This window comes from Anser anser (assembly GCF_964211835.1).
Source record: "Anser anser genome assembly, chromosome: 2".
Classification (NCBI taxonomy): Eukaryota; Metazoa; Chordata; class Aves; order Anseriformes; family Anatidae; genus Anser; species Anser anser.
In genome coordinates, this window is record NC_139721.1 from 2,785,514 (window position 1) to 2,808,232 (window position 22,719).

The following is a 22,719-nucleotide window of genomic DNA, read 5'->3' on the forward strand; positions in this document are numbered from 1 at the left end:
AAAAAAAAAGAAAAAGGAAAACATTTCTCCTGTCTGGGGCAGAGTGATGCTTGTGCTGTCATGAACCCTGAAAAAAGTAGTTAGGCTGCTTCTTTTTATTAGCTTTTAATTAATTGAGTTACAGGAAATATTTTAGTGCTCTTGTTGAGACTAATAGGACTTTGGGACTAGAGCTGCGGGGTTGGTTTTGTTTGTTTTTAATTTGCTTGAAACCTCAAGAGCAAAATTTGCAAACCTCCCAGCTATTTCCCTTCTTTTTTTTTTTTTTTTTCCTTCAAACCTCTGAGATGCTGGCATCAGCCTGCGGGGAGGAGGAGCAGATCAATGCCCTGCGGGGCTTCCTGGGCATCTAATTGGGGCAAAAAGGTATTTTCCGAGGCACCTGCGGTGTCCGGGAGGCGAGGTTCAGCCCTTGCACGGGGCATCACTGAAGCAGAGCACCGCGGATGCTGCGTGAGACGAGGGACCGCTGCTGATCGCACGCCGTGAATCTTTACCAGCTTTGGGGAGCAGCCTGGCTTTATCCGCTGGGCTGTAAAAAAGCCACGCTGCCTAGAAAAGTAATCTTCCTGCCTTTAGGAGGAGCGGTGCTTTTCTGCCAAGTCCCTGAAATAAAATATTTAGCTGCCTTCCTTCCTTTGTTGCTCGCGTGGAAGGAACCTTTTCGCTTTTTGTGATAAAATAACCCCGCGTAGATGCAAGTTTTAAAAAATACACCCTGCGCATCCCCTTCCTTGGGTCTGTTCTGCGCGGGATCTCCGCTCACGACTCCTGAGCAGCTGTGGCAACGTGTGTTTGCAGCAGTGCAGGACTTCTGCTGTACAGGGTCAGTTGGTTAGCTTGTTCTGGAGGTCTCAACTGAGTTTTATTTCAACTGGGTTTTATTTAAAGGGGGATCTTCATTTCAAAGGTTCTCCTTGAATCCGAAAGCTCGTTAGCGCTCTGCTTCTCCTCCATAAGCTCCAAGTCTTCTCCTCTGTGTTTAAATACAGGAAAGCAATGTTTTCAAAGGGAAGGAAGAGGGTGAGAAAGAAGTGTGGGTGCTCCTCTGAGATCAAGCCGATCCATTTTTATCTTGTTATATATCATTTTTACTTAATACTGTTATATTATTTCAGCTGTGCTCGGTTTTTAGATTCGATGCAGAGATGAAGTTGCTATAACAACATGATGATTCATATAATGCTAGCAACAATCTGCCGGGATTTATTTTTCCATCATGACGACTTGGATGTTTTTGGTGGGGATTTCTGTCTATTTTCAGACAGACTGCGCCATTAGCTTTCCGTAGTGATTTACTTTGGCTTACCTGTAGTTGTACCTGTGCTGGTGTAATGCAGCTCGAGATCTCAAAGCCCTTTCACAAGGGTCAGCACCTTTAGGGCAGGTTTAGGTTAGGAAATGGGGGTACGGGCATGTAGGACTGACTCAAGCACCTTCAACACGTCAGGTGTGCGAGCTTCTGGAACCTGTGCTCAGGTGGTTCTCCATCTCATTCCCTCTTTCAGAGGTACAGCTGATAAACTGAGTATTCTTGAATTCCTGATCTATGTTCTTAAAAAATCAAGAGGCACAAGCTAAGAGTTCTTGAATTTCTCCTGGGAAAAGACTGTCGAGATCTTTGATACCACCTAAAGTTGCTCGAAAGTTGCCAGGGAGCTATGGGGTATATCCAGAAGAACTGATTAATAAATCTTTTTTTTTCTTTAAATAGGAAAAAAAGCACCCAGAATTAGCAATGTCTGATTTTTCCGTGGAAGCTCTGTCGTCTTCTCCCTCTTTTCTGCCCCAATGTTAAGGGTTTCAGATAACAAGTCTGAAAATGAAGCTACTCGCCCCAGTGCCTTTCATGAAGTTGTGGGTTTTCCAGTCTCAAAGCTAAGGTGTTAGCAGGAACACAAGCTTTCACTTAAAGCCAACAAATCCAGGGTTACTTGATTAATTTGTTAATATTAGTATTATTTTCCCCACGCCTCTGTAGACCTGTAGCAGGACACGATGCCTTTTGGGAAAGCTTTTCCTGCTTGCAAAATCCTGACCAATTTTACAAAGATCTGGAGGTGGTAACGTGCTTTTGGCCAGCCTGCTTGTTGGGCTGGGGTCTCTTTATCTTGCCCAACAACTGGAATGCAGCTGATCCTGTAAAAAGGTGTGAGCTTTCTGTCCTGCCTAATTGTGTTAAATTACATTCACATGCAAATAGAGAGCGACTGGGAGAGGGTGTTGAAGCCTGTACGCATTTTTAAATTCATAAATAACATTACAGGAGTGTCTAAAGCATCAGATAACTGACTCTGAAGACCTTGCTGCAATGAGGTGATACAGATATATCTTTGAGAGCCGTCTTCCCCTGCACTGAATCTGGATCCTTCTCGTGTTGCTGTCAGCTGTATCGGGAGTAAGGAGGAATTGGAACTGAGCAAACAGCGCTGGAAATGCGCCCTAGGGGCTGCAACATCTGCATCAATACCCAGCAGCGGTGCAGGAGGGCCTGGCGTATCAGCGAGATCGAGTTTTCAAATGAATTTTGCATTTCTGCAGTGGGTTCGTGCTCTGACACCTGGTGTTGCTGCTTTGGGAGGACTTCCACAGCACAACGAGGAGCTCTTGTTGGATCTGGCCTCCTGCATCAGAGGAATAATCTTCTCCTGGTGCCTCTGTGTGTGGTCCTTCTGATCCCCACTCTGTTTTTTTAAATGTGTGGGTGTTGGGGCACCACGATGAGAATGCAGTAAAACTGGAGGCAATGAAAAAAAGATAAATAAATGCCAGATGACTCTTTCTAGAGATGTGTTCCAGAAGTTAAGAGTTCATGAAGCAGGTGAGCCAACGTATTATATGAGCTATTGCAGGCATGACAAAGGGATGTTGTCTTCACCCCTTTCCTAAGCATAACTTGAATCCCCTGACCACGTGGATGATTCTGACACGACCCCACACAGCCTACTCCATGCACAAGTGTCAGACTTAGAATCACAGAATCATTAAGGTTGGAAGAGACCTCCAAGATCATCTGGTCCAACCATCCCCCTACCACCAGTGTCACCCACTAAACCATGTCCCTAAGCACCACGTCCAACCTTTCCTTGAACACCCCAAGGGACGGTGACTCCACCACCTCCCTGGGCAACCCATCCCAATGCCTGACTGCTCTTTCTGAGAAGAAATGTCTCCTCATTTCCAACCTAAACCTCTCCTGGCACAACCTGAGGCCATTCCCTCTGGTCCATCCACGTTTCTCCTCTGCACACAGGATGAGGATCCTTGTGTTTGGCTTGGTGGCTCCTTGGATGCTCCATTGGATGCTGTGATGGAGTAGAGGAAAACTCCTGTTCATCACAGCCAGGACAGTCCTGCAGTTTTATTTTCTGGTTCTTGCTACTTTTGCTTCTTTATGCCTTGTTTGTGTTTTCTTAGAGACACGTCACACGGAGCTGTGCCGGTGGGGTTAGTTTAAGACTGGTGGCCGTAGACAGAAGACCCAGCTCCTCTGGGGTGCACGTGTGTGTTTCTGTGCTGGGGAGAAGGTGATTCTCAGTCTGAGTCACGCCATTCGTATGTCCTTCTATAGGCTGGTAAAAATTAGTCGGGAGACAGGGAAGAAATGGGAAGTGTCTCTGTATTTCAGGAGAAAAAGCAACCGCTCCTCTCTGGCGGTTATTTTAGCAGCAGTTTGCATCTCAATTTCAACCCCAAAATATGCATCCTAAGTGCAGGCAGCTGTGTTTGCTGAGCCAGAAAGCGTCTGAGATGGTCTCAGTTTTCTTGCTGTGGTCCTGGTAGTGGAAAGAGACGTAAAGAAACTGTCAAACACATGGACAAGGAGGTCATCTGCAAAAAAAAACCAAGCCACCGAACCTGTATTTCTGAAGGTGATGATATTTTCTTGCATTTACACCTTGCTGTGGATATATCCTTTCTTCTCCAAAAAGGGTTAGCTCCTACAACAAAACGTTCTGCTAGGAGAGGCATGGTGGTGGAGCTGGGACCTTGCTGTGGAGCCTGCTGGTGGCAGAGCCCTGCTCTTCCTGCTGTCGGGAATCTCTTGACGGGGAAGTTTCCACACCGTGGATCTCCTCCTCGCACGCCGAATTTCAGGGAGTGAGGCGAGGCCAAGTGTACGTTTTAATTTTAGTTCTGCGTGACGGAGGATGCTCGTGAGCGCATCGTATTAACTTCAAAAAGCTCCTTGGTATTTTGGATATTTTACTGGAGTAGTACAGGGGGTCGACTGGGGGATAAGCAAACGAAGCAAGGCTTTGGGGAATGGTGAAACCATGCAGAGATAAATTAGCCTGCATACCCCATCAGTAACCGCATGCAACAGGCAGCAGATACCTTCTTGACCCCATTTCTGCTCCTAGGAAAGAGGTTCTGACCCTGAAGGATCTTTGCATCCTTGGTCTTTTGGGCTGTAGTTACTGGATCGGAAAGACTCCAGTTGTCCAGCTCTCTCGTTCAGCCATCTTCCGCTGGTGCCATCTGCTAATTCATCCTCCAGGAGGAACAGAGTCGATGTCACGCCAGCAGGAACTGTCGTAAGCTATTTTCACATCCAGTGCCTGGGCATGGCAGAGGGGAAGGCACGGAGAATTCCCAGAAAGGCGGCTGAGTAATGGGAGGCGATGGGTCCAGATGGAGGGGAGACATCTTCCAAAAAGGGCCCTTCTTCTTCCCCTCCGGTTTCTTTGACAGCACAAAAACGTCACGTAGCCTCTGTGTGCAGGCGTTTGGTCGCTCGGGAGGGGGAGCTGGCTGCAATCGACTTAGAATTATAAAACCATAGAATCATTAGGGTTGGAAGAGACCTTCAAGATCATCTGGTCCAACCATCCCCCTACCACCAATGTCACCCACTAAACCACGGCCCTAAGCACCACATCCAACCTTCGCTTGAACACCCCCAGGGACAGTGACTCCACCACCTCCCTGGGCAACCCGTCCCGATGCCTGACTGCTCTTTCTGAGAAGACTTGCACCACTTCAAGCTGCGAGGAGCGGTGTCGCCGCACTTGGTCCCCGCGGTGCATTTAGGGCCGTGCATGGAAACGAGAGGTGGCCAGCAGCGAGGAGCTTGGAGCGGGGAAGCCTGGGCTGATCCCTCTGTGACCCCACCACCTTCTTCTTACTGCCTTACTCGTGAAACGTGGCTCATGCACTTCTCAGCTTCGTAGGGTGTGGTGAAGACAAACACACGAGGAGGCGCGAGGACGGCTGGATAGGGTGGGAATGGGGACCAGACCTCCGCGAGGTAACGGGGTTTGAAGCAAATGTCTCAGATCTCTCCTGCTTTACCTAGTTTTTTTGTAGCACAGGTGTGCAGAGTAATGGTTTTGATGGCTGATTTCCCTTGGCACTGTCCCAGTTTCCATCCTGGAGGCAATTTAGGTTTCAGGGGATGTGTACATCTGACAGGCATGGTTGTGATGCCAATCAGGGACGTTCGTGGAGAACCCAGCAGGCAAACTGTTCTGGACAGCAGCTGTATTGGACGTTGTACAAGCAAGAGGAAATCTATGCCTCCAACTCGTTATTTTTTAAAGTAAATAGCATGTTTGTGTGTTTGGATGACATTTTCCATTCAAAAAGGGAGGGAAGGAATGAGCGTCACCCACAGCCAAGGTGCTGGGCACGTAACTCAATTACTCATACAACTGCAACCTCATCATCCAACCATGAAGGATTTCTTCCACCAATTTCCTCGGTCCTGGCCACACTCCTGAAATTAATCCCACCTAAACAGTCCGTAGCATTTCCTCTATAGGTGCAGACAGAAGTTGTTTCCTTACACGGATGAGTGCTTCAAACAAAAAAGAAAAGGAAAAAAGGGAGGAGAAAAAAAAAAGAAAAAGCTCAAATGCATAAGACTTAGGTGGTTGCGTTTTCTTTGAGTTTCAGAAAAGGTTGTCACCTTCCTGGTCCCAAGCAGGTGGGGGAGCACAAGGAACTGGAGGATAGATGGCCTTTGATATTTTCATCGTAGTTTTATATCGGTGTATAGGGACTGAAATCCGTGGTGAGTTTGTCCACCTCGGGAAAGCCTCCTTTCCTCCTGCCGTCTGAAGCTTTGGCACGCTTTCTTCCAGCCACCCTTCCTTCCTCGCTGAGCTTTACTGTGCTCCCCTCTGTCATCTCCCGCTCAGTATTTAGTGCTCCAGATCCTCGGGGAAGAGCGCAAGCGGCCAGCATCACCCCGGGCACGCTCATCCCGGCTGAAGGGCGGGATGCTTTTTGCAGCGTTTGCTTTCCAGATGGATCTCTCCCCTCCGAGTCTGCTGTTTTGCTCTGCTTGGGAAAGCACACAGGCGTAGGTGGAGCAGATTGGAGAAGCCTCAAAGCACCTGGGTGACTGGTGAGCTGGGTGGTTGAGGTGGTTTTCCCTCCCTGTAAACATTTCACGAGGAGGGAATAGCTTCCCTGTTTGGGTAGCAGATGGGATTTGGAGTTACTGAGCCCCTGTGGGCACTGGTAGGATGAGCTCATTTTGTGGATCTCGTTGCCTGGGAGAGCCTGTGCGAGGCTTCAGGCTGTCGAAGTGCACGCTCCTGTATTTCCTTCTCCCAGTGGAGAATCGCCTGGGTTTTAGCTGCTCTTAGCAATGCCCTGCAGTAAACAGGAACGGTGAGAATGTGAGCGCTGAAATTCAGCTCGAAGTGCATCTCTCACTGACGGTAAGATGCAGAAAACCAGTGGTTTCCTCTCTGCTTTTCATCATACCCTTCCTAAATTTATGTTCCTGGAGAGGAAGAGGCTCGCAGCTGAAAGCACCTGTGCTCACAAGCCACAGATTCCCCACTTTCAGCCCCTGCTGCTTATTTACCTTCCTAAAGAGGCGGTGAAGGATGCCCAGCAGAAACAGCATCCTAACGGCCAGAGCTGTGATGGTGTTGCACAACAAGAAGTTGCACCCGGGGACATCATGGGTGGCACAGGGCTACCTGGATTGCAACTTGTCTGCTCATAAAGAGCAAGGGGATGGAGGGAAAGGGTCGAGCTGAGCTTCCTGGTGGGGATTTTCTTAGGTTAAACAGGACCGTGTTTGGGATTTATGTCCTCTAGCTGTAACAACTCAGTAAGATCGGCGTCTGCAAAAACACCTTGCACAATTTGATCTAAATCTTGATTAAACCTCTAGGCCGGTTGTCTGTAGCCTGACGGGTGTGATAACGTGTACTTGTTGCACGACCTTTTGACGTTTCTCACAGCCAGCAACAAGAAGAAGCCGATGCAGGAGGGGAACGCCTGCTGTCACTGCGTGTAATTGGCCTGGTACGTTCGGAGGGGTCACCGAAGGCTGGCATTGCTGCTCCGGGCAGCTGGAAATCACTGCTGCAGTTTTATCTCGGATTTCTGCTTGGGGAAATTGCATCCATTTTTAAGCAAGCTTTATATATAAGAAGTGTTATTAATACCCTAAAAATACTATTGCATTCAGCAAACGATGACCAGAGTGGTATCGGAGGGCTTCCGTGTCGGTGTTATTTGCACAAAGCAGTGGGTAGGATGCTAAGAAAAAGGCTTTTTCTGCTAACAGCCTGATAAATGGGCGCTGCATTTTCTTTGTAAAGGAGTAAATTAAGAAATACGGCCTGCTAAATGGCTGTTGCAAGGTAGATGGATACCTGGAGGAATCCACCATTTATCTGGCTAATGCTCATCTTGCATCATCTGAGTGTCTGCGGAGAAAACCCCGGAGCTGTAGGCACAGCTCTGGGTTGCATCTCAAAAGCTGCTCAGTTTTCGGCGGATGCAGGACCTGCCTCTTGGCGATGCATCGGTATTTTTTCCTGCTAGGGGAATCAAGTGCCTTTACAGCCAAGAGGGGTTGCGTTTCAAGGAGGAGAGTTCGTGGAATAAAAGCTAAAAATGGGAGTTCTTGCGAGGTAGGTTGTGTGGATGTGTGTGTAAGCAAGCGAGACAGCAACAACCTGCTGGTGAGAAGTGCAGATCCTCATTCAACCAGGATCTTTGTGTTCCCTCAAACTGAACATAAGCTGAAACTCTTAACTGGGTCGTGGCCAGAGTCCTAAAGGAAACAGTGCAGTTAAAGAAGTGATTCCTATTTCTCACGATGGATTTCAATTTCTTTTTCACAGGTACTTTGCAACAAACGCCAGCTCTCTGCCTATGCACCTGTGCTGATCTGGAAGTCTTGAATCCCTGTAGCACCTTTACAGCTTCGTGTCCCCAGTTTTTAAAAAGGAGGCTCTGTTCCCATACTCGGCAGAGATGTTGTGAGAATCAGCAGTTGGTTTTGTACCCGACCGTACAGCACGGCTCAGGCTGCAGGATGCTGCTGGACACCAGAGCTCACGCCTCAGTGGTGTCTATGATACGATGAAATGATTCATCCCAGTACTAAAAAGTCTTATGTGACCAGCAGAACAGGACTTAGGAAGCACTTGGTAAGAGCATCTCTGCAGGTGTGGGCCATCTGCGCAAGGATGAGGCTCCGGCAGACACAAGTGTTGTGTGTTTGCCTTGGGAAGCGCATTACTCCCAGCTCTCGTTCACAGATAGATGCTTCACCCTCTTTTTGAACGAGTTGTGAACTGCTTTATGAAAGTTTTGAGCTCCTCCTTCTCCAAAACAAAGCCTTCCTGGCCAGGCCTTTTATTCTCTCTAAACTCTCCCCCAACTACAGTCCTGTTGGGAGTTGCTGTTTTAAGTGCCTGCGCTAACGCGATTAGAAATACCACTGATCTAACTCAATTAAAAAGCCACCTGTTTACCTACTCAGGCATAGCTGGTGGTCTGGCTAGTTGTCTTTTTTTCACTCCCACATCCTTGGTTCCTGTGCCAAACCAGGCAGTACACAACCGCCCTGCAGACGCTAGTGAAGCAGGGTTTGGTGATTTTCTGCGTGCTGATATGATGGCGAGGCTGGGGAAGGAGTCCCTGTGCGTCGTGCCTTAGCTTGACTCATAGAGAGAACAGCATTATCCTGGAGGTGTCTCAGCTGTAGCCACATTTTTGTGTTCCCTGCTGTTGTCATTGTGCTTGTCACTTGATGGTTTCATGTCTTGGATGTCTAGAGCTAGCTATGTACAGAAAAAATGAAATATGGATGATGGCAGCGTTCTGAAACTTGGGTGCTTAAAGATGCAGTGCAGAAGTCCCTGAAATCGCTGAGAATTGCATTGTTGTAGGTTTTTGGGTTTAACTTCACATTCCTCGTCTTGGAAACTCTCGCCAGAGCGAGTAAAGCTTGGTTGGGACCCCGTGTGGTGTGAAAGGCAAGCATGGGATGGCTGGTCCTGCACCACGGTGCCCGAGTGTGCTCTCATCTCCTGGGTCCTGGCAGCGATGCCTGCTGATGCTCAGGTCACCTCCCGGGGGATTTGCCATCTGCTTCAGCAGCAGATCCACAAGAGGCAGCTCCGTTCTTGGCCAGGAGAGCAGAAGCGAAGCTCTGCTTGCTTTTCCTGGGACTGTGCTTTTTACTTTTCCCTCCCATCTGGTTCACCTCCGCTCGGAGGTGCGGATTTACGTGGCATCGTCCACGATGCCCCTTGGGACAGCATCCGCGATTCACCACCTGCGTGGCTCGTGTTTGGAGAGGGAGCAGAGCTTTGCACAGCCATTCCTGCAGGCTCCAGCGTTACCTGCAGGAGCACCGGTGCTGGCTCAGCAGTATGGGTGCCCCTTTTAATCCAGGTGAGGCTGCTCTAAATGCCACTGCCCATTGCTCCTGGCACTCCTCGCAGCAGGATTCGTGGAGAGCATCAGCAGCGTTGCTGTTCTCCTGAACAGCCTCCCGGCACCGTGTTTGGATGGAGGGGGATGGCACAAACTGTCTTCCTACAAGGAACTGGGCTGAAAACCACAGTATTTGGCTTTCAGTGCTAGCTAGTCGTGCTTTAAAATTTTGCTGAAGGCGTCTTCTCAGCTTTATAGCTTTCCCTTTCCATCTCTTGCTTTGACATGCAGTTTCTTCTGCGTGGCAGAAAGGACCGGCTGCGTGGGAATGCGGCCTCTAGGAGCTGCCTAGACCAGCGTGGTAGAAACCAGTTTACAGCTGCTGTAGTCAAGATTTATTTTTTTTTTTTTTTAGGGTGGGGGTGGATGGACTTATGTGGCATCTCTGTGCCTTACCGCATCTTGCTTTGAACTTGCTTCCGCAGGGTGGTGCTGGCTGGCGGTCGGTGGTGGCGATGATGAAGAACGTCAAACGTGATGAGTGTGAAGGCTCCAGGCTTGGAGAGATGTGGGCTTGGTGTCGGCAGCGGGTGAAGCTCCCACAAGATGGGCTAACAGCGTGTTGGGCCCTGTTGAGTTGATAACTCCATCTGACTTCAGAACCAGCTCTGTGGTGTCTTCGTGGTGTCCTTGCCCACGGCAGGGGGGTGGAATTAGATGATCTTTGAGGTCTCTTCCAACCCAAACCATTCTGTGATTCTATGATCTGTTTGGGAAGGGTCACCCCAGGTGCTGGTTGGGCTTGGGATGCTCTTGGAAGCCTCATTGTTGGGTAGTGCAACGTGTGGTCATCTGGGAGCACAGCTACAGAAGGACATCTGCAGCAGCAAGGCCGTATCTCTGCGTGCCCAGGCTTGCTGTTTTTCACCTCTTGATACCTTTTAAAGTCCAGGCAGCTGAGTTGGTTTTTAGCTCCTCAATTTGCACGTGGGATCTGCGTGGAGCCAACGCTGGTGAAGGCAGCCTTGGAGCTGGAGCAAAAAGTAGCGTGCTCCCTGGCCCTGGCTCTCTCCTTCCACGTGTTTGCCACAGGCTGTGCTGAGGTCCAGAGAGGCCACTCTGTGCTAAATACACCAGCAGGTCCCCCAGGGGACACCCTTCAGGTGGCCTGACCCATGCCTCTGCCAGCCAAGTGACACAAGTGAGAGATTGACGGGGGCTAAATCTGCACCTGGACCTCTTTGGGTAGGAACGGCGAGCATCAGCTTCAGCACGCCAACATTTCTTACATGGCCGAGTGGTTTTCTTTCTCCTAGTCTCTGTCTGGTCATCTGTGCTTTCAGACAGAGGCATGATGATTGGAAAAATCGGGTTTATATCAGTGTATAAGAATACATACGCGTGCACAGAACTATATATAAGATATTTTGGTTTGCTAAAACAAATGGAGGCATAGCTTCCAGGTGGTGATGCCCTCACTGTGCCCCTGCTCCTTGCTAGATCTTGTTGCGTTTCCTCTTCATCCCCTCTGGTCCCTCTGGTCTTTGCAAGGGCTGTTTTCCGTAGGGATACTTCTTTTGTTGTAAGGGGCACTAAGGAATGGGGAAACTGCTTGTCCCAAGAGCGTGCACGAGAGCTCAGAGCTAATGATAGGGACTTGCTGCTGGACTTGGGGTGCTGCTGTTCCTCTCCCGGCATGCTGCTTCCTATCTTCATCCCACAGGTGATTCCCAGCCGTAGTATTGCTTTATGGGATGCTGCTGAGTGTGTGTAGAAGGGGAAGAGCAGATGGCGTGCAACTGGCCTGGCTGTCAGCGGGTGATGGGGATGCTGTGGTGACCCAACAAATCTGCTCCCTGTAAGCACACACACCTGCGTTACTCTGGATGTCCGGAGGTTTAGCTTCCAGCAGACCATCGACCTTATAGCAACGGGCAGTGTCACCAGGCTGTTAGCGTATTGTGTGCTTTCTCAAACCAGTATTTTGGGTAATGTTTAAGCGTTGGGGTAATTTTTGTCCTGAGTTCACCCATGTGACAGTTTCTGCTCAGTTAACAGGGCTTTGCCTTCAAAAAGGATCCCATCGTGGTGTTTTTCCCTGCGTCTCGACACTTGTGTTACTGCAGGTGAAGGAGATAACCAGAGCGGCATTCGGGTAGCAAACCTCCCTTGCAGTGACAGCTGTGCTGAACGTGTGTTGGGATGGGCGATCGCTGCGCCGTAGTCCTCGTTGCTTTGGAAGAGCTGCCACCCTCAGCTTCTTCGGTTGTCCCTCTTGAGAAACGCCGTCCCCAGGTGACCCGGGATCTGCACAAAACTCCCGGTCTTCCCCCAAGAAGTAGGAAGGTGTTCTCCCACGTCATCAACGTGAGTGGGGTTTGGCAGCACGGAGCATGCAACTAGATGGAAAGCTCCTCGTGCTTGGGTGTGAGCAGTGCTGTCGCTTCTCGTGTTTGGGAGCACTCCTCAGATAGCTAAAACTTGGGTGTTGGGGATTTATCTTCGCTTTGAGATGCGGGGGAATACAGAGGCATGCAGTTATTGCTAAGGACAGCTCTTGGATGTTTGTGCTTTTCAGAAATGAGCTTCATCTCTACCATGTGTTAAAGGACTGATGAGAGCTTTCCTGTGCTGGGCAGGTGTTTGGACAAAGCACTGGCACCTGAAAACGTATGAACCGTGGAAATGCTCTGTTGATTGCTCTCCTGCAGCATCATAAGTCTGCTGGCGGCTGCCATCACATTTTTCAGGCTGTCAGTGCCCTGTTTTGCAGCTCAGATGGGACAGAGGAAGATGAAACTGTCTTTGTCCTCCCTCCACACATCCCAACCGCAGGGTTGACAACAAACTTATTTATTCACACATTTATCTTTTAAAGAAATGGAGGGACTGATTTTTCTTGTTTGACCTGGAATTTGCAGAAACCCAGCCTCCACGATAGTGTCTTAAAAATGAAGACATCTGTGCAACCACCTTACCTTTTGCAGTGAGCTGCCAATGAATCTGTCCTGTGTCAGGCATGACTTTTTGGCAGTTCTGGCTGCAGCCTCTGGTTTTCAGGGCACATCAACATATTTTAAGTTAGCTGTATCCCTGGGCTTTCTCTTTTGTGAGTTCTGGATTTCTTTTTGTGTTGAAACACCTTCTCTACACAGGAGCAGGTTTCAGGGTAAGGAATTTCCTCCTTACACCCAGCTGGAATCTACCCTCTTCCAGTTTAAAACTGTTGTTTCTCCTTCTCCTATCACTACGCACCCTAGTGAATAGTCTCTTCCCATCTTTCTTGTAGGGACCCTTCAAATACTGGAAGGCTGCTATAAGGCCTTCTCTTCTCCCAGAGCCTTCTCTTCTCTAGGCTAAATAAACCCGAATTTCTCATTCTTTCTTCACAGGAGAGGTGCTCCAGCCCCTTGATGATCCTTGTGGCCTTCTCTTGGACCCACTCCAACAGGTCCATACCCTACTGGGGGCCCCAGAGCTGAATGTAGCACTCCAGCTGGGGTCTCACAAGAACAGAGGAGGGGGACAATCACCTCAATCCCCTCCATCGCCCTGCTGGCCATGCTACTTTTGATGCAGCCCAGGATATGATTGGCTTTCTGGGCTGCAAGCGCACATTGCCAGCTCATGTTGGGCTTCTCGTCAACCAACATCCCCAGGTTCTTCTCCTCAGGGCTGCTCTCAAGCCATTTTCCACACAGCCTGTGTTTGTGCTTGGGATTGCCCCAGCCCAGATGCAGAACCTCGCACTTGGCCTTGTTGAACTTCATGAGGATCTCCCAGGCCCACCTCTCAGGTCTGCCCAGGTCCCTCTGGATGGCATCCCTTCCCTTCAGCATGTCGACCGCACCACCCAGCTCGGTGTCATCGTCAGACTTGCTGAGGGTGCACTCAATCCCACTGACTGCCACACTGCAGTCCGCAGTAGAATTGTCATGACCAGCTGTAGTGGGTTTACGTGGCAAGGTTTGGTAGCGGGGGGCTATAGGGGTGGCTCTCTGCGAGAAGAATCCAGAAGCTGCCCCATGTTAGATAAGGGCCCCGCTGCTGGCCAGAGCTGGGCCAATAAGTGATGTTGTTTGTGCCTCTGTGAGAGCAGATTTAAGAAAGGGGAAAACAAAACAAGACAAAACAAAAACCTGCTGGGCAACAGCAGCTGGGAGAGAGGGGTGAGAACGATCCCTGCAGCCCCCAAGGTGAGTGCAGCAGGAGGGCAGGAGGTGCTCCAGGCACGCAGCAGCAGTTCCCCTGCGGCCTGTGGAGAGGCCCCTGGTGGAGCAGGCTGTCCCCCTGCAGCCCACGGGTCCCACACGGAGCAGATCTCCACGCTGCAGCCCGTGGAGGAGCCCCCGGTGGAGCAGGTGGATGTGGCCTGGAGGAGGCTGCGGCCCATGGAGAGCCCCCGCAGGAGCAGGCCCCGGGCCGGAGCTGCAGCCCGTGGAGAGGAGCCCACGCAGGAGCAGGGGGTCTGGGGGGAGCTGCCGCCCGGGGGGGACCCGTGCTGGAGCAGTTTGCTTCTAGGGGATGGACCCCGTGGGACGGAGCCGTGTGGGAGCAGGTGTTGAAGAGCTGCTGCCTGTGGGCAGCCCACGCCATGAAGGAGTGGCGGAGCTGGAGCGCCAGGGACTGACCACAGCCCCCATTCCCTGTTCCCCTACCACTGGGGAGGAGGATGTAGAAGAGGTTGGATGGGCGGGGAGGTATTTTTGGTTTCTTTACTTTGTTTTTCACTGCTCTAGCTTGTTAGTAATAGGCAATACATTTTACTAATCTCCCTACTCTGAGTCTGTTTTGCCCGTGACAATAATTGTTGGGTGATCTCTCTGTCCTTATCTCAACCCTTGAGCCCTTCCCATCGTATTTTCTCCCCTTTTCCTTTGAGGAAGGGGAGTGAGAGAGCGGTTGAGGTGGAGCTTGGCTGCCCAGCTGAGTAAAAACACCACACCAACTCAAATGGAGATTGAACGGTTCCTTTTCAGGTTACAGCACATCCAGGACGTAGTGCAGCCACATCATCCTGGGAGAGCCCCCACCAGGTCCCTGTTTCACCCTGTCACAGCCAGAGGCAGCACTTTTAGGTCCCTTTGTATCCTCTACTTCTGCCAGCCCTGCCAAGCACCGTCATTGCCCTATCCCCATCCATTTCCCATCTCTTTTCTTCCCTGGTGCCCTGTAGGTAGGGAGAAGCCCCACCTACCATTGTGAAGGAGCTCATAGCAAAGCAGCTAACAATCACTAACCAGCTGATGAGTAGGCAGTAACATGTCCCACATCATAGGAGGCCCTGGAGGATCCAGAACCAAATGGCCATGGGGCCAGTAGATAGGTAAATTGAGGGGGTTGTTGTCCTGATGGCTGTAAAATTCGACAATACCGCCTTCACTCATGAGAAACTAGGCTAAGAAGGATGTGAACAGCCTAGGGAGACTTCACAGCAAAACAATGATCCATCTGAGAAGAAGATGAAAAGGTTTGTTTCTTTTTTTTTTTTTCCCTGAAGAAGGGCAGTTAGGAAGTGGGATCGTAATCACCATCATCTCTTTCTTCTGAAGAGGCACCAGCAATTTGTCTTTGTTTACAGCAGGGTTAGAATACAAAGCTGTAGGTTTCAGCTGCAGAATGAACATTAAGATATACTTAAGCAGGGAAATGCATTATATGAACAATCCCAGTTCACTGTGATACTCGGTAATACCTTTTCAGTAATAAGGAAAAATAGTTTTATTAAGCATTCTGTAAGAAAAGATGCTTCGTGAAAACTACAAGCAGCACTTTACACCTGTAATATATTAAAAACATCTTTGAAAAGTACTACGTCTCATTTCAGATACAATTGAATGCTGGTATTGCAGAAAATGCATCTAATTGCCATTAATGAACAGTCTTGGTAGTTACAGATAGGGCTCTACCCATTTGCTAGCAATGTTCTGCTTTGCTTACTTTTTTCCTTCTAAACCAAAACAGTCGTAAGTAAAAATTGCTGCATGTTCTTCAGTACAGTTGTCTTCCCTTCGTGTAGTTTGAATTGACTTCTAGCTCAATGCCTCATCCTGAGCAAACACTAGAGTGAAAATCATGCCGTTCTACTAAGTTAAGCTGCATCTTTCTTAACGTTACAGACGTTAGATGAAGGCTTAGGTGTGATGTCCACCAAGCTCTTAGGGTGTTTGCCCTCGCCCTTGTCCATTCACTTAGGTGCGTGAACCACACAAGATGGGGACTGAGGTCTGGGGCCTGATCGGGCCTCCAGCTATCCCTAAGGTCCTGTAAACACCTTTTAGTGGAAACAAAGAGAGGTAGGGGTGGAACTCTTCTTGGGGTTAACTACCATGTCAGCTTTCCAAGAAGTTCCTAAACAGGTCCTTCTGGAAGACCTTCTGCAACACAAAGGGTAGAGAAGGGCACATCTCTGGAAAACAAGTCACCAGGGAGACTTCTCTTCAGGTTTCCAGTCAATTCTTCAAACCAAGTGAAGAATCAGATTTGTCTGAGTAACAGCAGAATTACAAGGTTGGTTTAAAGCCAGCTGAGGGAGAAGGGAAGAATCCAGACCTCAGTCCAGTACTGTCAACGTGTTTCCTTGCAAATCTAATCGTAAGAACTATGGTCTGAATGTCCAAACTTGTCCTCCATGAGTCCAGTTCGGCTTTTCACGACTGAAGCACTCTGAATGGGCTCATTTTCTTCACTGCATTTCCAGGAGTCTTTGCATCCCAAGCACACAGGTCTTGGACTGTGTGTATAGAAATACAGTCTTCATTCTTTGAATCCTCAGATGCTGGAGAAGTGCAGTCCTCAAATTCTGCAGGAGCACAGCCAAGTGCTGGGGGAACGGGCTGATCAATATCTGTTGGAACATAGTTCTCGTATCCTGGAGAACTGCAATGCTCAGATTCTGGATGGCTGTTTTTCCCAAAGTTGGGGGCAATACATTTCATTAACTGAAGCAGGAGGCTTTACAGCTTTCCTACATTTGAGCTCTGGTGATGTCAGTCTTTCTCCATCTGGAACGAGAGGAGTCAGTTGAGTAGAAATCTTGCCACCAATTAGACAAAATTGTGATACATGGGAAAGAGACAGGGCCAAAAATTGGCCAAGGCTGGCTCTGATGGTGCAAGCGGTCAAAGACTGTGTTAAGGGACCCCCTCCTCCTGTCCTCCAGGAGGGAAGGAAGCACGGAGGGAGAGAGGCCAGGTCAACCCTTCCCCAGAGCAGTTGAGCTGGAGGCTGTTGCACCCACCGTATTTCCTTGCCAATTGCAGAATTTTGTGTCTGCCTGCCAGCATTATTACTTCTCAGCAAGGTGCAGTTGTTTAGAGGCTAGTAGGACTTTGGTCTGTGTATGGGGAGGGATATCTAGAAGTGATTAGAAAATAGTTTTAAATACCTGTGCTTTCCTGTTAATCTTTTGCAAGTAGCATTGAACAGTCTGTTTCTTCCCCTGCACTTTTAACAAGCCTATTGTCATGTTGTAGGCATTTTTATGATAAAAAAAGACATCATGTATCTACCAAAGCTCAGTTAACTAAGGCAAGTGGAAGCCCTCTGTTGCCAAACAACAACGGGTAGCTGGGGATGTTGATTTCTCTAGGGATTAGTAAATTTGGCATATGAGTGTACTTCTAAAACAAAAACTGCATGCTCTCCTGGTGCCAGGTAGAGAAAGGGTGTTATTTCCATTGATTCCTTGTCTCTTAAATGGTCTGCAAAATCATGTGTTAGCCTTTTTTGTTCCAACAGTAATAGGGTAATGACAGTAGCAAAAAATGGGTAAGAAACAGTCTGGGCAGACTGTGGAGTTGAGAGACAGATGTATTAACGCATCCCTGGGACTGAAAAATGGCCCCATGGTCTATCGTAAACAAAGCAAGGCTGCATCTCCAGCAGCACTTGCTGTGTACTGCACACGTTTAGTAATGCAAGTTATTAGTGAAGGTAAAAACTGCATCACACTGTGAAGTGCTGACTGTCCAGAGCTTGCACAAGTTGCTTGAAAATCGTCAGCACCCTTCTGGCCTGGAGGTGTCCTTCCTCCGCAGCTGGTGTTTGGGTGCCTCTTGGGGTGTGTATTTTCATAGCCCCCTTGGTTTTTGCTAGATTTTGTGAGTGCACATTAACTTGTTTCTTACAGTCAGCTAGATCTTGGTGGTGGGGTTGGACTTTGCTAGACATGAAGGGGTGACCTCAGAAGGCAACTGGGCTCAGGGGTGTTGACCCCATGTCTTCATTCGGGGGAGGACTCCAGACTCCAGCTCTGTGGGGGTCCTTGGACTTGCCGTCTTTGAATCTCTTCTGTTGAGAAAAGTTGGCTTCTAGTTAATGAAATTACCTCTCCAGCACTGTCCTGCTCCCTGGCCCTTATTTCTTCTTTGGACCTGTGCTATCTTCTTAGGACTGGGTGTCTTCGTGGTGTGCTCCAGTGAGGAAAAGTGAAAGCAGATAGAAGAAGAAACTCGATGTTAGAAAGCCCTGCTGGATAGGAAAACCCGTTCTTGCACAGTGGTGGCTCCCAGATGCTTCTGCTGACCCCTCCAGGCATGCCGTTGAGCCATGTTTCCATGGTGGATATCCCTTGGGTTGTACTGGAAGTGGGAGCCTGTGCAGTGGGGGTAGTAGGGTGATGGTTGGACCAGATGGTCTTGAAGGTCGTTTCCAACCTTAATGATTCTGTGATCTTAGGGAGATGATTGAAATATTTTCCCTTGGCTGATCTTTAGTTTGCTTGGACCTACTCTGTAGAGTCTGGGCTAAGGGGTCCAGCTGGCATCATTTCTCTTTCCTCTCACAACCATCCTCATGCATGATGTCTCTGATAGAGGGCTCGTATCATCTTCTAAGCTCTGTATTTGCAGCAGGCTGTGCAGCCTCTGCAGCTGCTGCTGTAGGGTAACCATAATGAAAGGCAAACCACCAGAGTTTACTGTCTAAATGAGCAGGTAATTACGTATGTTAAAAAGGGAGGGGGAAGGAGGGAGGGGAATCTATAGGCTGATGTGTTGTTTGCAGTACGCTGTAATCATTTTATTTTGTAATCTAATTATAAGAGAACAAGGGGAGGAAAAAGTTAGGTAGTAATCAGAGCAGCTGACTCATGGCATTGAGTGGGTAAACAATTCTCTCCCTTGAAAAAATGAACATGTTTTGAAATTGCTTTTGAGAGTTAATATTTTATATTTACAGGTGATAGACCTTCTGTTATGTCGTAATTAATCTTGACAGCGAAGAACTTTCTGACTCTGTTACCTGGTTAAATCAGATTTGGTGCTGCTGTGGTAGGGTTTCTTAAGCTCCTAACGTTAGCCAGGCAGAAGTTCACTGGCCAGAGAGCTGTGCTGTGAACCCACCTATAATTTTCCCATGTTTTTGCCGGCAGCATGTCCCTCTAATCAGCAGAAAACAAACAAAATCCCAACTTCTGAAAAGTCATGACCTGGAGAAAGTAATGTTGACTTTTCTGTCTTTTATGATTAAGTTATTCTGTGGCTTTTTTGCCCTGTTTCTTGCTGCTGCTGCTTTTCCGATGAGATGTTGAACTTCGGTAAAAAATACAAAAAAAAAACCAAAAACACCACCACCAACAAAACTGTCTAAAAAACAAACAAAAAATCTGCTGGATCTGATTACTTACATTAAAATAAATGTACAATTTTTCTATAGAATGTAGGTGTCCAGCAGATTTTTAGGTAACTTAACTTTATTGGTGGCACCTACACTCATTCCTGAGCAGAAGCCTAAGCCATAGGGCTGCTTTTTTTCTGAGTGCATGCAGTTGTAAGAGCTCTGTAGTCCCACTGCCCATACACTAATTTGGGAGGGTTCGTCACCTGTGGAAAGAGCCACGGGGAATGTGCCAGAGACAGAGAGAGGCAAAGTCTCAGAGGTTTTAGAGAAGAGTGCTCTCTTACTTTGGCAAGAGTTTGGCCCTGTCTTGAGTCTTCTTGCTGGTAATGGCTGTTTACACCTGATTGCACATTTCATTTTTCCAAAGCTAACGTCTGGGATACCTTGGAGTTTGGGGTTATGATCAAGGCAGAGCAATTTCAGGTTACGCCTTTGTGGTTGCACCTACAGGTTTTCATGCCTGTTGGGCTGCTCCAGCTCACGGGAGGTGTCTGGGCTCTTAACTTTCTGCTAATTCACCAGATATTTGTTCATCCACCGGTGTTTAAATGTGTCCTGCCAAGATGAAAACATTACAATCGCAGCATTTAGAAAGTCAGTTGTTGAAAAGATGTCCTGGTCTGCTTGGCCATTTTCTGGTTTTGTGATGGACACGGGTCCGTTGCTTGTCGTCTGCGAGGGTCCTGCTGGTTCTCACCCTTCCAAAAGCTCCCCTCCGGACACGGAAACACATCCCTTGCATCAGCCATTCACCGCATGCAGTCTAAGGATGCACATTAAAAACTACGCAGAACTTGAATCAGCTTTTAAATACTCCAGCTCCTTGCCAGCCCTGCGCTCGGTGTGAGGGAGGCAGCTCTTGGCAGCAGGGGATTCGGGCAGCTGTTGGGCCAGGACGCTGCTTTACGAACCCCTTTGCTTTTGGCTAGCTGCAGCTCATGCTCTGCAAGTTAAATTTTGCTCATCCACTGCGATACGCTCAGCCTGGTGCTGTTTGTCTCCGTGTCAGAGGTGTTTTATCCTGCCCAGCTGAGGCAGGATGGGCTGAGGGGGGTGGCTGGAGGTGCTGAGGGAGATGCTCGGAGCTGGGCAAGCAGCTGAAGGCACCACCTGGATGTCTGGGCATCTTCCAGTTGCCTGCGTGAGCCAGCAAGGACGGTCCACTCCCTTATGCCTCCCTTCAGACGCTGGCACAACGCACGGAGATGTCTGGTTGTCTCTTTAACTTTCCACCTGTGTATCACAACTTGGCCACCGCTGTCTCGCCGTTGGACACAACATACAGTTATAAACAGGAGGGAAAAAAAAACAAAACAGGCCCTGTGAGAGTTCTGAGGCTGTGGATTTCACTCGTTCTGAATAAATTTGGGGTTTGCAAGGCATCTAACCGCTGTCCAGTCCTCCCTCGGTGCTCAGCAGGGATGTCTGGGCAAATAGCCTTGTTTTTCTTGGCGCGGCGCCCGAGGCAATTCATGGGCCTCCAGGGTGGCTGGGAAATAAAAGCTGGAAAACCGCTACCCAAAGAAAGTTTCGGAGCCCAAAAGCTGGAGAAATGCTGCCGTTTTGGGACGGCGGTGATTATGTGTCAGCATGCTTCGGTGTTTTGTAGGTCTGCTCTGGCCTTTGCCCTTGTGGTCCAGCCTCGTCAGCTGGAGGTGGCGGTGCCCGTCTTTAATATCCAGCACCACACACTGGTTTCATCTGCAGTTTGCTCCTCCAGTTGAGCTGGGTGCTGACTTTGCACGCAGGAGCACCTGTAGCGGGATGATTTGGGATGACAACATCATGAAGTGGCAGCACACAGCCTCGGTGTTTTCTCCTATGGGAGCCCCATTTGAGACCTTTCTGGGTCTTTGTGTTGGCCAAGGGCTTGCTGTTACTGCTGTGCCCTACGACTGTACTCTAGGAAACATGTCGATAGGGCAGCTTTTGAAATAGTCACGATTTATAATGAGTCAAGGCCTGGCTGAGCTCTGAAATGCCATGGGGAGCCTGATCTGTGGAAGTGGACCGACGACATAAGGACAAAAGCCAAAATTTTAAGCCGTTGAGCTGCCTGTTGACTGGCAGCCTCGTGAGTCTTTGCTGGGGTCTGAAGAACAAAACTGTACACGATGCTCTTCACGTTTGCTCACGTTTTCCTCCGAAGTCCTATCTTCCAGGCTGTGGAAGCTGGCTCACCTCACCTCCTCCATCTACAGGGCCTGCAGAAGACACCTCCAGGGGATCCTCCTCTTTCTTCATCTTCCTCCCACTGGCATCAAGGGGGTTTGGTTCTCCTATATGGTGTGTAGGAGGAACATCCTGATTTTCTCCCACACTTCCAGCCTGGCCTAGCCAACACCTTTTGCTATGACTTACCGAAGACCATAGACCTCTCCGAGATACCCCTCAGCAACACATGAGTTTGGAAAATGGAGATGCCCTTTTTTGATGGCAGTTTCCAGGCCATAAATGAGGAGGGTCTACGCCATAATCACAATTCAGTGAAGTTTTAAGGAGGTATTTCAGTCTCCTTGAGTCACTTCTGCCTGTAAGGGTTCCCTGCTCAGCTGGGGCTCCGTGTTGCGACAAGACTTTGTGGTCACCTTTCAAACCACCATCTCTTCTTCCCCTTACTTTCTACTTGCGGTACCTTAAATCTCTTCCTTTTTCATTTTTTTTTTTGGTGGCTTTTCTAAGGGCTGGACTCTCCTTTGTTCTCCTTTCAAGTCCGATTCACTCTGGGTAAAACGGAGCTGGAGGCAAAGTTCCTGTCCCTTTTTGAAGTTTGTCCTTTGTGTCCGGGACACGTTTGTAAGCAGTGACATTTTGCCGGCTGCGTGATTTTGGGCAGAGCTGTCCTGCCTATGGGATCGCTTGTGCAAACTCAGCAACATCCTGCTGAACCTCTGCTGGCCTTGTTACCTTTGGGAACCCTGTGGGGTCTGTAGGGCAGTGCTCTGCTGGAGAAGAAGTCTATGTACAGAGACACGGATGGCAGAGATTCCTGGGGCAGTGGGCAGTGTGGAGCGTCCAGGAGGGATAAAACCCCCTCCAGTTCCTTGCACATCTCTGGGGAGTTTTTGTTTACTAATGCATCTGGTGGGGCTGAAGAAATACGCTTTGTTTATTTAAGAGGTGGTGCATTTTGGTGAGACCTGACAAATCTCACCAAGGGAAGGGAAGCTGGGGCCTGACTTGAAATATCTTCTGTGGGGCTAACAGCTGGCATGGAGCTTTTCTGTCCCCTGCTTTTTGATTTTGCATTTTGGATGGATGGCTGAGAACGAGGGGGTCAGTGGATACTGTGTGTGCTACTAAGTCAGCAGCAAGCTTGCAATAATACAGAAAGCTTTTGTCTCTGTGTGAGCAAATATCTAATTCCAGAATGAAATCCTTCCCGTCCCAGGCCTCTCAGACATTGCTCCAGCTGGGCAGTGCTCTGATGAATGGGTGGTGCTGTGACCCCCCCTTCTC

At 49.0% G+C, this 22,719-nt stretch overlaps 1 protein-coding gene across 8 annotated transcripts in view; it reads left to right on the plus strand.

Annotated features, from left to right (window-relative positions):
• TSNARE1 (t-SNARE domain containing 1) overlaps nucleotides 1-22,719 on the plus strand; it is a 471,236-nt gene that overhangs the window by 36,974 nt on the left and 411,543 nt on the right. The window contains exon 1 of one of the 8 annotated variants that reach the window (XM_083823320.1): nucleotides 8,125-8,405. The exons of the other annotated variants lie outside the window; for them this stretch is intronic. The gene's annotated coding sequence lies outside the window, so the exon portion shown is untranslated. Of the gene's footprint in view, nucleotides 1-8,124; nucleotides 8,406-22,719 lie in introns of those variants that run through there. 8 annotated transcript variants of the gene reach the window in all.